This window comes from Argiope bruennichi, chromosome X2, assembly GCF_947563725.1.
Source record: "Argiope bruennichi chromosome X2, qqArgBrue1.1, whole genome shotgun sequence".
Classification (NCBI taxonomy): Eukaryota; Metazoa; Arthropoda; class Arachnida; order Araneae; family Araneidae; genus Argiope; species Argiope bruennichi.
In genome coordinates, this window is record NC_079163.1 from 107878237 (window position 1) to 107894383 (window position 16147).

Sequence of the window (16147 nt, forward strand, 5' to 3'; positions counted from 1 at the left end):
TGGGATTTTTTTTATTTTTATTATTCAGTTCTAATTTAAGATACATATTATTTGATGATATATAAGATCTACAGATTTTATCTTAGCTGTAGGATGGGAGGGGGATGAACCATAGATTCAAGATCCGACTCTTACAAAGATCCGCTGCTATGTCGGTCTGTTGCACATCAAATCCTTGGTCAGATGACTCTACACTGGTGTGGTGCGGAGGCTTGAAGAATAGGATGCTGATTCAAGTGAAGTTATCATCATTTAACCTGAACTCAGACTTGGAAGGCCCATCCCAAAACAATTTTAGTTTGTCTTCAAATCAGGAAGTTAATCTAAAAGAAAATCAAATATATTAAATTTCCTGATGTGCAATGCGATGATGTCCAAATAAAATAATCCTGGGCTTAATTATTCATCTTAGATATATATATGTTAAATTAAAAAGATACGTAATAAGTTGAAGAAAAAAAAATTGACAGATTATATATTGATACCTCTCCAAAAAAAGAAATTGATGCAGATTTTTTTACATTTCAATAGATATAGGTAGACCAATTAAAAAAGGAAACAAGCATTACTAAACTAAATAGTAAAGCTTTTAATAGTAAACTTTGCAGAATTCATACATTTTCACAGAGTTAACAAAGCTTGCTCAAAATTTTTTACACCATGCCTAGGAGAAATGCTAATATCACTTTTGTAAATTCGAAGAAAGACACTTTGAGTTATTATTACTTACTTTTTAAATAACTTTTTAGTGTACCGATCGGAAACTAATACTGCATGCACTTACATGTATTTTAGTGCTGTTTATTGTATAAGAAATTTCTCCATTTTGTTTTCTATCCAATCTTGTAAACTTTTAAAGCACTTTTCTGGAAGCATGTTTCTCCAAGAACAATTACAGCGTGATGTTATTTGCAGATTTATACATTTCTGCAATGTGTCTTCCATATTCATAGGTAAAATCTTGACATTTTAAATTTAAAAATAATCTCTTTCTTTTTTTCCTCTTTTTACGTGCATTGCTTAAATTTTGCACATCAATTTTACTCATTTATGCTTCTTTCATTTTAATGTTTTAATACATTTTATATCAGGAGACTGCATGAAAATGTAAACCTCGTTTTTTTTTTATTTTCTCGTATACAAAGTATGTGAAGAGAATGTATCATATCAATTTTGATGAATATCGACGTTTCAGACTCCTTTGGGCCTGAATGGCTCATTTTTAAAATCATATTTGTTTTTGTGTCTATGATCACGATAATCAAAAACACTTTGGATTAAACTGTTGCAGGAAATTTTTCACAAGTTTGTAGAGTTTTAACAAATTTAGAGCTAAATCCAATTAGAGGAAGTCTTTTTGTTCTTCCGCATGTGAACACGATAACTCAAATGTGCAAAAAACAAAATTTCATTTATAAAAAGCTAGATAAATGAAATTTTACACATGGTTTTATCATCAGAAATGTTTACTAGCAGTCAATTTTGGACCTAATCCGTCAACAGGGTGACTATCTATTAGTCTTTGCATTCGGATGTATGTGAATGCTCAAACTCAATACACAACTTATATAATAACTTAATAACTCAAACACAACTTATATAAATGAAATTTGATATGTGATTTTGTGACCTAAAGTTTAGGTCTGTATTAAAATTTGGATCCAATCGGTCAAGAGGAAGACTCCCGAAATTCATAACCGTTTTTACTCATTATACTACGAAACACAAAACGTGACGCTAGGAAGTCGAGTGGGAAAGGGAGAGTGACATCAGCTTCAAGAGTTTGCCAACTTCCTGTCCACCCCACCCCCACCCCCCGAGATACATTCAGAAAGTTCAAACTCAAAAAGAAAATGTACGGTGAGAACATTCTTGCTGAGTTAAACTATAATCCCGTACACTTTTTTTATAGATTTCTCCAATTTCTGTAGTTATTTTTAAGCATTTTTTCAAAATTTTACATACATGTATTGGATCACTAATGAAGAAATTAAAGCTAAGTTAAACTTAGTTCGTTATCCAAACATATTAAAAGAAATATGCATTCCTTCAATATTGAACTGTAAATAAGAAATTATTTTATTTACATTTATCTTCTGCAAATCATTCATTCTATATATTAAAAAAAATTCATTTGACTTTAAAAAAAAAAAATGACAATCTAATACGTCATATATGTGCTTAAAAGCTTTTAAACGTTTACCTTTTCAACTTGCATTTCAAAAACAGTGTTCACTAAATTATGATTGAACACAATACTAATAAAATATTTTCAAGGTATTGAAGACAAGTACATTTCAAGCTTATTAAAATATATTAAAAGGTTTAAAATACATTATAGTTCATGAGTAAACATACCTCTGTCTTATTTTTGAAGATACATATTGTAGAATTCATCAGGCAGTATTCACAAATATGAGGGCAGAAGTCTTTTTTAGAAGAAGATAATTTCAAGGACCATAAACATATTTTTTTAAAAATATATATGGCGAATATACAGTAAAGATGTTAAAGTTTCGCACAACTGAACACTTAAGTTCGGAACCATCGAAGACAAAGTAATTTATCACTCTTTTAAATTAAAAACAGAGTAGTAGAATATATAACAACTATTTTTATATTTAAATGTGAATGAAACTTATTTCTTCAATTTTGTTTATCAGGGATGAATCCTGAAAAATCACATTTGTAGAAGAATCAAACACAGCTTCATTTTCAATGTTAATCTCAAAAAAGAACACAGCTTCATTTTCAATGTTAATCTCAAAAAAGTATTTGAAATATAATAAAGAAATATAAAACAATTGGCAAATATTGCACAATCAAACTTTTATTCTATTCGATGTATGTAACAAATTCATTATAATAGAAACATGAAGTTTTATGTATTTCAGGGTGAGCTCATTCAAGTTTCTATAATTTCTCAAACTTTAAATGTTAAAGAGAAATCAGAAACTAAAATCATGATCCAAAAGATCCAGTTATGCTTCGTCAAGCGTCACTAGTTTGTAATGATCATCATCAACTTCTTGTACATATATAGCAAATTTTTCCAATCTATGACGAAGTCTTACTGCAGCTCCAATCGCATAACACATAAATGCTCCTATAAGTACGAAAAGGAATGATATTACTCCAATTATCCACGGAGCCAAAACATTTGTAGCAAATAAATACAAGTTGATATCGTTCGACATTTTAGAATTTTATGAATTCTACTTGAAAGACGAAAGACTTTGAAGTGGGTAGATAATGTCAGCAAATTAAAAACACCAAAGAGAAAAGGTTTATCTCACATCCTGTTATCAGCAGATGTCACGAAGGGAAACTATTATCTTCATAAGAATTTTGAATTAACCTTATCGGAAATGAAAGATAATAAAGGTGTTTTATTTCGCTCGTGCCACTCAAATGTTTAGACAGCTAAGTACCAATAAAATAGGTTATTTATAGTCATTTCAAACTGTTTCTAAGTTTATTGGCAATAAAAGTTCGCAACTAAAGGACATATAAATGAAGAGAGATCCCTGTTAAGATGCTGCATCTGTGAACTTCCTATAACTGGACAATTCGTTTCCTATTCAAAAAAGGCGAAGGTAAATAAACATCCAAAGAATTGAATTAAATTATATCTAAACAAACCACTAAATAAATTTATGCTTGCATCAGTTATCAAACTAAAAATAATTTTTAATCAATGCTTAATATTGATAATATTAAATAAAAAGATATACTAAATCGCAACAGAGCATACTACTTACCTTACTGTGGATGGTCCGGATGTCGCCAGTTTGTTTATCTTTCGTATCGCCAAATCTACCTACTGCTAATCTGCGCACGGTTCTCTCTGGTAAACCCTGCGTGAAGCGGTATGCGCAGTAACGTATTTTTTACGGTGTATTGATGCGTGCATTTGCTAGGGATATATCACGACGCAGTACGGACAAGCTAACAAATTTTTACCTTAAAAGTGTTTTTCGCTCCTGTTTCTAAAATTACTCTCGGCCTAGGTGGCAAAAAAAGAAAAAAAAAAAAAAAATTGCCTGAAAAAAAAAAACTAAGGACACTGGCAAATAGAAATTAATGAATTAAAATTAACCAAGAAGGAAGGGTATTTCTCATGCACGATTTACTTATAACTTTAGTGCTTTCTTACGTGCAATTTTGAGTGGAAGTATGAAATTATAGAATGAATAGTGGAAATAGATTGATAATTAAAAAATGTAAAGATAAAAGGTTATGCACGAAATTATATTAATAATTAATGAAAAAGTTGATTAAAAGATATCAAATTGAAAGAAAGGGATTAAAAAATATTACTTTTTATTCTCATTTATTAATGTTTAGTTGTAAATTTATTTCCTTGAATTGTACATTTTCTTCAAGGAATCGTAAAATGATTGATATAATTCTATACTTCTTTGAAAACAATTCAGTAATCTTACTAATTAACAGAAGCTTTAATAATTTCATGTTATTGAATATTTTCGTTAACATAACTATTATTCATCTAAAAAATATTTGTTGGTTTGGGCATTATTTCCAGTGAAACTAAAAAAATATTCCATAAAAAATTTCTAAATTTAGAGTTCGTTATTTTTTTTTTTTTTAAGTAGATAATTTCAAAATTTTGTATTGAAAAATAATGAAATCCTTAGAATATCTTTTCATTCCATTTGCATCAATAGATCCGGGAACGATCCTTAACAGAAGATAATACAGTATACAATTTATCTAAAAATAATAATAAACAGTACTGCAAATACACTTTACGATTGATAACTTTATAACTTTTTCTCTCGCTCCACTTCTGTTGTTGTATGAGGACAGCACTTAAAATACTTTCTTATGATTCAGAAAATAATAATAATAATAATAAATCGATCAGATGACGGAATTCTCTTTTTTTGCCCCCCCAAATCGAAGATTATATTCTATGTAGGAGAAGAGGTTGGGAAGTAGAATTTTCAGAAGATTCTTCTAAACAACAAAATCTAATATTTTCTCAATTAACAGTTACTTTTAAATTTAAAAAAAATTGAATTCAAATATTTTCCAAATCTAATGCAAGCGTAAATACACAACCATCAATTTGGTTGTCTCATGCTCATCTGATCACTAGAAACTGGTTTTCTACTATTTTCCCGCCAACTAATGTCAATGATTGATTATATATATCCCTTGGGTATTCATCAGGAGGGGAAAGACGACACCCTCTCTCAATGGAAGAAGGAGGGGTGGAATGTTTATGACCCTACTTCACACTTTAAATGGTGTGAAAAAAGGCTCCCTATACACACCCTGATTTGAGAGAGTCGATACGATGTTTCAAATTTAATTTTGAATCCACAATTCATTTACTAACCTAGGGTTTTTAAGAAGAAAAAAAAAATGGAAATAGATTGGATTTTAAAAAAAACATCGTAAGTAATAATCTATAATTTTAATGAATTCGGCTTAACAGATCAAGTGATTTAAATTCTGTCAAAAAAAGAAGGACTTTCTTTTAATATATTTAAACTGGTTAACTTTTATTTATTACTTAAGATAAATTTTTTTTACGTGTACACTATTTTTCAATTCCTGCTATTAGCTCATACTCTCTCTCTCTATATATATATATATACCTTATTCGAATTTTCAATCGTTAATAAAATACTTTTTATCTATCCACTCAAGTTCAAATACATTTTTTTTAAACTTGTAGTTGATGACACTTGATGTTAATACAGTTTTTTTTTTTCAAATATTAATTAATTAATTAAATTACTCCAGTAATTTCTATTTGGTCGCCAAATCTGTCGCCAAGTTTGTCACCAATTTTGTAACTATTTAATAAAAAGTAACTAAAATAAAATTTAAAAAAATTGTTGACCTAAGCAGGAATTGACTAAAAAAATTTTGTTTTATATATTATTTGTTTAATGCAAAAGTTGTCTAGAGGATTAAAAGTTTGATGAGTATTAACTCAATATTTTACCATCTAGGTAATTAATTATTAATAATTTCCACCGATTATATATAAATTAAAAATGAAACTAATTGAGAGTGAAATAACCAGCAATTCCTCCTTTTTTTTATGAAATACTAGCCGTCTTAGTCGACCAGGTGGTTCCATTATTAATGATTGTAAAAAGTGTCTCTTAAATATACTCTTATACTTAAATATTCTCTTAATTGTACTCATGCCTTCACATGCTTCCTCAGGAAAAATCATTGAACATTGATATATCAATGTTTTTACTATTTTAGAAGCCTTACATCGCTCAATTCATTGTGCTATGCATTTCCTTAATTTTCTACCCATGAATTTATACATTCAGTTTTATAACATGAATGTCGCCATTATTTGATTCTGAAGTTGAAACCTTAATTGTAAGAAAGAAACATTTTATTAAAACCAAACAAAATTCAAAACTTTAAAGCAATTCATTGAATAAAGTTCTTCACTTGATAAGTGTTGTGAAATTTTAAGGTAGTGTAGTATTTAGTCTTACACTAGCTTCAAAAATTACTATTTAAAAAAATGCATTAACTGTCATTTTTTAAAAATTTTATTTTCATTTTACTTGTAACTGCAGAGCTGTTCTTTATCTTCGTGAATTTGTTTTTATTATGTATGAAAAATAGGAATTGTGAAATCATTTTTATTTCTTTCAAAAATATATAATCATATTTTTCTTACTTTTTTAAATCTAAAGTAATAAAATTTTAGTTATTTTTGCATAGAGGTTAAAAAGCAGGTTTTTCTTAAATTTGCGAAATGAGAAACATTTAAAAAAAAGCCCTTTACTAAGCATCAGAAATAAGAAGTAATAAAATATTTTTTTATTGTTATTTTCACTTAAATTTCTATTATTATTTCTACTATTTCTGTTATTTTTTATTATTTTCTATTAAAAAATTTGATCTGAAAAACTCATTTAGAACACTAAATTGCTCTGTCTTCAATTTCTGGCAATTTTGCCAATCTTATGATGATAACCGTCCATGTATACTTTAGCTCTTAGCTTTATAAGGCGACAAATAAAATATTCTAAACTGCTAAATATGATGAATTAGAGCAGGGGGATATTTTAATTTTCATCCGAATTTCGTTTGTTGCAGCATATATAAAAATCAAAAACAAAATTTTTGGTCATGCTATTTATTTTTATCAATGCCAATGTAAATTCAGAAATGATGCATCCATCCAAATCAACTGGTCATTTCTTAATTTAAAAAAATGTCGTAAAAGAAGCCAGATTTTTATTGTTAATCTTATAAAAGAGTAAAAAGTTTAACTGATCGATTAAATCGTAAAACTATGATCACTTTTGGTTTTTGTCAAAGCCAAATATGTTTCACAACAGACGCTTCTGCAATGTTGCAGAGATAAATATTAAAATTATTATGTTATCGCAGAAACAACTGAAAATTTCAAAAATGCGCATTTAAAATTAATTTAAAAAATTTCAATAAAAACAAAATATTATAAAACAGAAAACATCCTATACTTAGAAAATAATTAGGCTCGCGTATGCATTAATGTAAAAAGATTCTTAATTTTTTGGGGTAAGGTGCTTAAAAAGTAATTAAAAGTGCTTAAGTTTTTAAGCACTTAACTTAAAATTTTTATAATATTAATCGGAACTTAAAATTTTTCTAATATTAATTAGTTAATAGCAATAAATGAATAGGGTAAAATCAACTATAATTTTATCAAATCGAAAGAAAGGGGGGAAATAACTCTTCAGGAATATCGATAATTTATTTAAAAAATTCATTAATTGTTACTTGTTAACTCGTATGAAGTTCGTACTTCTATTGATTTTTAAAACTTATTTATCGACGTTCAAAATATCAAATGCTTGACTCATTTTGATTTTTATGAAAGGGCTTTCTTAAGTATATTTTCCTTCGTCGGAATCATTAACGTTTTATTGATTTTTCTTGCTCACAAAAAAAAAAAAAAAAAAAAAAGTCATGATTTTTTAAAATTTTATAAAGAGGCTTTGAAAATTTTAACTGCATCATAAGTCATTTTAGGTAACTTTCATACCTATTCAGGCTTTCACTTTTGTCTTTTAACACTCAATGTTTTTTTTCAATCCATTTTTCTTTCACAATTCAGTCGCAGGAAAAATCAATTATATATTCAGTGTATGTCTGTTCAATCTGCATTTTTGCAATTCAAATAGCTTTTGTCCAGACGTAAGAATGTGAATCCTCGTCGCACGGGGAAAATGACTTCGCCTGCAGATGTTTTCTTAGAAGTATGGCAAATTCCATGAATGTCAATCTCTTGTTACTAATGACAAATCGTTCTATTCTTTACTTCAAAACTGATAATATTAAGCGATATTGTGATCACACTAAATGGACATTTTTGTGTGGATTCTAATACATCATTTTGGGGCCAGAAGATTTTGATAATATAAAGTGAATGTTATTAGCCGCGATCACATTAAGAGGCTTTCATTGTATTCTTTTGAGAAAACAAATAAAGCAGAAAGGTTTATTTGAGTTTTATTGTTAAATTAATGTTTTACAAATATTAAAAACTACAAGATAACTTTCTTTACTTCAGAAATTAACAATTGTGCCTGTAATGCTTCTTCGTCCTCTTATCAGACGCATTTCTTTTATATATTATAAAAGTTATCTATCCATTACTATTACTAAGTTGGAATTCATGAAAAATTTCTCTTGAATGAATTTCAAACTGAAATAACTTATGAATCAATTGAGCCAATCAAACACAACCTGATATTTTGCATTTCTTATGAATTGAGATTCAATACTTATGTAAGATTATTAAAAAAAATACTTTGAAAAAGGAGTTTAAAAAGTATTTAAGAGAACGATCGATGCAACGTTTATAAATCTCATAAAATTCGGAGAATTTTTTTTTTCATTTTGTTAAATTTCAAAGAATATGTTAACCATTAACGAAAATAAATTAACTAAACAATGGCAAAATAAGTAAAGTAATTAGCCTTATTATTTACCTTGTTTCGCTAAAATCCCACGATAAGGTGAGGAATGAACTTAATTAATTTTCTGGAACTTTTTAGAAGAATATACTATTGTTGCTTAGTTTGTTAGTTTCAGGCTTTATTTCAAAGAACTCTTCAATCAGAAATCTCCCTACATCTTTTCAAAAACTTTAAAAATTGTAAAAAAGAATCCTTTAATTCCACGAGACGATTTTTTAAAATTTAAAACTTAATGTTTGTAAGTTTGTTTTTCTTTATTCCAATTTACTTTTGCATCTCAGTCTTACACGAAATTACTTACAAATGAAATGACTGCTTAGAAGCGAGCCTGATCTATTTAAGTTTTTTGCAAAAGAACGTTTTCATTTATTGATTAAGTGACAGTAAAGAAGATAATTTACGTGAAAAACCTTGAAATTATCCATGCTTTTTTAAATTATACGATATTTGTTTTGGGACCTTCACTGATTTGTTATAACACTATGGAACGGAAATTGTTCAAATCCATTGATTAAAAAAAAAAAGAAACTTGTGTCTGTTAATTATAATTGTATAACAGTAAAAATATTTCACAATATTTTCCAATTATTAATTAAAAAAAAAGAAAGTGTAATTTTTTATAATAAACAAAAATAACAAAAGTTGTTGGCTCCAATTTCTGGTCCAAAAAAATTTGTATCAACAGATTTAATCAAACTATTATTTGTAGACGATCCTGTAAAAAGGCCATATTTAATACTTATTTTTATTGGTATCAAAACTTTAGAAATATGTAGAAAATGTTAATGGTATTGATTAATGATTTTTATAAAATTTTTTATGCTGGATTTTTTTTTATTTTCATAAAAATACATAATTAAATGATAAAAAAATGTAACTTGTCACTCCTGATTCTATATAAATTTTAGGCGCCCGCCCTCCCATTTATCTGAGCATTTCAACCTAATTTCTGAAAAGGAACACACAAAAATATCATTATAATGAACAAAGGAAGCCTAAAGATTACATAAATATAACTGGAAAGGGATAAGCACATTTCTATAGTTTTGCATTTCTTTTTTGTCATTTTTACAGAACTTTATTCATATAATAATTTTTTTATATGAATAAAGTTCCTTTTCAATTCTTTTGTCAACAGTTTTATATTGAAACTTGAATTGAAAAGGAAGAGAAAATATTAATTGCTAAAAAAAATGTTTGAAAATAATACAATGAATAATTATTTAATATAACGTAAGGAATAGAACTAACGACCCTAAATATTTAAAATATAGTGAAAAAAATCATTGGTATCATTAAAAAATAACAACATATTTGACCAAAATAATAATTACTATAGGGAATAATTTATTTAAAAAACGTTTAATTATATGAGTAATTAATTTACTAATTAGCATATAACTAAACTTTTATTATTCATTTTTAATAATATTATTTTTTAATATCATTACTAAATGGAACTTTATGCCAAAGTGGAAGCACAAAACCGCATTACAGCTAAATTCTTTTTTAATATTATTACTGAATAGAACTTAATGCCACAGTGGCAATACAAAACCAGATTACAGCGAAAGCAAAAAAAAAAAAAAAAAAAAAAAAAAAAAAATCTATTTGCCAAAGCGGATGTAAAAGAACCGTTCCCCAACTAACAGATCAACGGATCATAACGCTCACAGAGAAGAAACGAATGGGTAACCGACGTCGGTGAGCTATCGCTGCTTTGTTTGCTATTTGGCGATAACCATTGGCGACCATCCACAGTAAAGTAAGTATCCCCGCATCCAAACTACATTTTTAAGAAATAAAACAAATAATACATGTCTGATTAAATGAACATAAAACTTAAATAAATGAAAAAAAATTCAATTTAACTTTATTATAATTAGCAATTTTAATTTATCATAATAAAGAAAAATCATCTATTTTGATTTACCTGAGTTTTTTTTCTATTATTTTTATTTTTTATTCAGATTTTTTCACGCTATTCTTGGTAGCTCTTTTAGGTCTCGCGGCCTTACGTTTACTAAATTCAAGTTCGCTTCCAAAAGAGGCTATGTTATAACATTTATAATAAGAAAGCTATCCTAAATCCTTTTTTTTTTCCTTGTCTTTCCGTAGCTGACTTCAGCAAAAATTTTTTTTTTTTTCCCCTCACTAATCTTACTTCACAATCAGGAAATTAAAATCTTATTTGAATGAGTTTGTCTTTCCAGAATATTTTCGCAGGGCTAATTTAAAGGAATTTTACGTTTTACCGTTAACAGGAGCTACAAGTTTTCCATATTACCAGCATTTTTTTACAAGAAGAATTAAACACTATTCAATCTTATCATAATTGTTGAGCTCCGTCTTACTATTCCTTACTCTCACAGATTTCAAAGAACTGCCACACAAAGCTCTTACATCAACTTCACGAATGTTACTCACAGTTGAATAGAACTATTCGCAAATACGTACCTACAATGCACTAGAAAAAAAAATTCACAGTTGGAGCAATCATTCCCGGCTGGCAATTCAAATTTGAACAATGTTATTGACGTGACTATGACAATGTGACAATTTAAACATTGGTATTTGTTCAATCACTGATGATAAGGTTTATAATCTGTTATAACACCTGCTTTAATAAAATACTCTTTTTGACAAAAGTTGAAAAGACTGATGAATAATGAAAAAAATTGTGAACTTTTTTCACGAGAGTTTTATGATTCGTTCATAACAATATAGTTTTTTCAGAGTTTATATTAATTTAATAGACAATGATTCCGTTCAATAAATATGGCAGGAGATTGTATCTCAAACACATCAAAATTTTCATGCATTATTTCTATATTATTTATCGATGTTACATTTTTATAATAGGTATATTCTCTTTTTTTTTCGTGTTTTTTTCACAAAAATATAATTTTTTTTCTTTTTCAGTAAACGCCTTAATAACAATTTTTAAAAAAATCTATATCTATCGAATGTTATAACCGTATTGAAAATAAAAGGTTTTAAAATGAAAGAAACACTTAATAAAGTCAAAGTAGTATAAGTGTAATTTTAAAAAAATGACAATAGTGTATAGTTGTAGCTCGTAAAAAGAAACTAAAGTAGTGGAACTAATTTCAATATTATTCCCGGATTTTATATTTTTTATGATAGATATTTTTAGATTTTTTCATATTTTCTCAAAGGTATTTTACTATTTTTTTTTTAATTGTTGACTTCCTTAAATGTACGCTGATATTGAAAAAATCGTTATCTGTCGAATGCTATGATCAAATTAAAAAAAAAAAGTTCTAAAATGAAAGAAATACCCAGTCAAAGCTGTGTAAATATTATTTGAAGTTTTTTGATTGGCTAAATGTTGAAGAGAGAAATGCTGTTTCGTACAATGTAGGAAAATATCCCACATCCGGAGCTGTGCTTTGAATATCAGCATAAATCATACGTCACTTGCATGATATAGCTTTGAATTTCGGATTGAAAAAATACTTTTGAGTATATTTGAATATATTTTAAAATATTGTAAATTTTTAGTACGTCTGAAAAGTATATTTAAAAATATACTGTTCCAGAGCATCTGAGAAGACTGCTTTTCAGACAGAAAACTGACAGCTTAGAAATTTAAATAAGCTAATAAGAGAAATCTTGTTGCCGGTTTATGATTTGATAAACAGGCAATTCGATTATTCGAACATGCGAATAATCGAACTCTTTTTTTTTTTTTTTTTTTTTTCGCTGCAAAAGTTTAAACTAAAGCTTAAACCTCCAAGTGACTCTCACATACCTTAATTGTCATATTCAGAAGCACAAACAATTTGACTTTGGAAGTATTGTCAGATACAAGAAAGCTGAAAACGGTATCCATTGAATGGAGTCAATTCAAGCTGAACTGGCACATTCAAAAATGTCACGCCAGTCTGATTTTTGAATCCACCTCGATTCTTGGAGTAAAAAACAAGACATGATTTCGCAACACAGAATAAGGTAGCTTTTAATTAGATGTAATATTTCATAATCCGTTTCGTTTTTCAGCCCGTTTTTTTTTTTTTTTTTGAAAAAAAAAAATGTTAAAAAAATTAAAGGATAAAAAATGAAAAATAATAACAAATCCTTAACCCTTTAAAGGGCCATTTTTTTCCTAGTCGTATTATGTTAAAATATTTTTAGGCTTGAAATTAGAATAAGAAAAGGGATTCATTTAGCTTATTAGATAAATTTAATTTGATTAATTAATAATTAAGTAACAAATCAAGACACATCATTTTGTGTGAGATAAAGAACTGAAGCATCTAAGTTTCTGTCTTTCTAAAAAATGTGTCAGAACTTATGCCAACCTACATAATTTCATACAAAGATTGATAAATTTGGTGGGAAGCATATTTCCCACGGCCCTAGAAAGGGTTAAATCGGTTTTTGAAAGACAGTTAAGGCACAAGAATATAAGGAAAAGTGATGGACAATATGTTGAGCTCCCCATAAAACACTTCGTAGCGAGCTGTAAAAAGAAATTTTTTTGCCTTAAATGTTTATTATTCTAATCTATTATTAAAATCTTTTTGTTTGTTGATGTAATGATACTCATAAATTTGATCATTTTTAGACTGCAGCATCATTTCCTCAGATAACAGATTTTTTCGATTAATCAAGGATTATATAAATACAAGGATATGAGTACTAAAAGTTTTGTCTGGATAAGACTAAAACTTGATATGAATTGTCTTTTAAATGATTGAACAAAAGCTAATAAGGAACAGTGACGGTTTTCCGCACAGGCGGTGAAGGCGGTCGCCTCGTGTCTTAAAATCTATAGGGGCATCAACATCTATTTTGATAAATATCATAATGCTGAGTTGATGGCAAATTTAACTGTTCACAGTCTCTTCTTCGGTCCGAATCGCAGAATTTCTCCTTTTACTTTTTCTTTAAAGAAAATGTACGTAAGAAAGGAAATGATTGATTAAAAAACAACTAAATGAAATGTTAGGGTGAGAGAAATACTGATGTAAATAGTAAAAAACTGATCATAAATAATTTCGAAAGCCGTATTCAAGACGTTTCTAAGCTATAAACGTGACAGGTAAACTATATTATTAAATCAACAATCTATTTAAAATAATAAGGGAAAACATTAAAAAAACACCGAGCCTCAGCTACTGGTTCGATTTCGCCAATTTATATTTCACATGAAAGATTATGATAGATAAGTCATCAGTGATGCTTCTCTACCCCTACTACACTCATTTCGAAAGTTTTCGAAAAATAAAACTATAACGCAGCCCACCGATTATGTCAGTTTATATTTATTGTGCAGTAATGCTTAAAATATTTTTTAATTTTTTTTGTGTGGTAAAATACAGTTCACGTAGCTAAATTATTACTATTTGTATTGTGCGTGAACCACTGCCACCAAAGGCGGCTATTATCTTTTAAACTACTGGCGTAAAATAAATATTGATTGGTCTTTTGTTTAACTGAATTTTGAGTAATAATCATTTAAATTAATTATCGAGTTCTGCTGCTACAGTCCTATTTTTCTTTTCTGCTAGATAAAGAATTGCCGGTATTAAAAAGATTCCGTTTTTTTTTTTTTTTTTTTTTTCAAAAAGTGACATCATTGCTCAAACCGGACACTTCTCTTTCAGAGCCGGGTAGTTCAATTTCGTTGTTCATTTAACGTCAAATCACTTAAATTAGTGAGAATAATAACGCACATTTTTTTTAATTAGTAGAAAGAATCTAAATACAACAAGGTACAAATGGTAAATTAATATTTAAGTAAAAAAAAAAATTCTTTTGTTGCTTTTGTTTAGTTTTTTCTAAATTTAAATCTAGGGAAAGCTTATTTGTAGGAAAGTCATTTAAATCTAGTAAAAGCTAATTTGCTATAAAATTCGAAAGAAATGGTTTTCTTGTGTAAAATAGAATCATATGCAGAATAGTGTGAGTCTTGCTTATTTATTTAAAATGGTCGAAAAATTATACACAAATTATCCCAATTAAAAGCAGGAAAATTCATATTTTGCTGTTTTTCTATATATTTTTCTATGTTTACAAAATTTTATTCTCATTTTTTTTTTCATTTCTTCTATTATCTATCAAAAGTATCAATTTAAACTAATTCAATATGCGCTTTTCTACATCTCTCTAAAATTTAATTTTATTTATTTGGCATTAATATTTCTATAATTTTCTTTCAAAAAATATTTATTTACCTTTATTTTCTTTATCAGAAAATACTTTAAAGTGTAGAAAATACTATTCCGTCTTCAGGTTATAGGAAGTTGACAGTGTTTATTTTAGCTCGAGCAGAAAGAATATAAAATTTTCCTTTAGCACTCCTCTGTTTATAATAAAATTATTATGATTCATTAAACATTTAGCAATTTATGAACTCAAACCAATTTTATTTTCTCTTATAATGAAATACATCAAGAGAAAATATTTTCATCGTCAAAAAAATTCGAACCCATCATTTAGACAAATCACAACATCTCAGACTTCCCTAAATTCGTAAAGGACAGTTTGGGAATTATGTTTGTTTATATGAATAATAAGATAACTTAAAAACGCCTTGAGCTATATGGCTGAAATTTGATGCATGGTCCTCATCGAATCTGTAGATTATCAAATTTTAACGAAATCTATTGACTTAAATCTATCTGTCTGCCTGTCCGAGAACAAATGAACACGAAAACTACTAAACGTAAATAGTTTGATGAATAAAATTTAGTACACAAAATAAGCATTTAAAATGTAAATACTTATTGCATTTAGAATTAAATCTTTCAAAGAATTTAACATCTGTTGATCTGTATTTCTGATTGTATTAAACTCGATAGAAACGACTTCGATGAGTATAATTTGGCATTTGGTCTTGATATTAAAACTGTAATTCGGTGTTAATTTTTTTTTCTCAGTAGGTTGAAAAAAGGGGTATTCACAACGCAGGGGCAAAAAAGGGCATTCTATTTCAGTTCAGTTATTCATTATATTATAAAATATAAAACTCTCATGTGCGGGCATCTGAAAATAAAGATTTTAGCATTTGTGGTGTTCATGGCCTTGCCCAAATCCACGATTTTTTGAGGAGAGGGGGACTTTAGAGGGATCTTTAGTAGAGAGTATACTAGAAAGTCTCGGGGTGACTACTCACGTTGATTAAATTGAATAAGTTTCCA

General features: G+C 27.8%; 1 protein-coding gene and 1 long non-coding RNA gene across 2 annotated transcripts in view; one reads left to right on the forward strand and one right to left on the reverse strand.

Annotated features, from left to right (window-relative positions):
- LOC129960960 (uncharacterized) lies at positions 1-3925 on the reverse strand. Its single transcript, XR_008783731.1, has 3 exons — positions 3762-3925; positions 2359-3577; positions 1-323 (listed from the first exon to the last, which is right to left on the reverse strand). It is a non-coding gene; the product is annotated as an uncharacterized LOC129960960 (long non-coding RNA).
- A 6710-nt stretch (positions 3926-10635) lies between these two features.
- LOC129960247 (chloride channel protein C-like) overlaps positions 10636-16147 on the forward strand; it is a 42643-nt gene continuing 37131 nt past the window's right edge. Inside the window, exon 1 of the mRNA XM_056073520.1 lies at positions 10636-10743. The gene's annotated coding sequence lies outside the window, so the exon portion shown is untranslated. The remainder of the gene's footprint in view (positions 10744-16147) is intronic.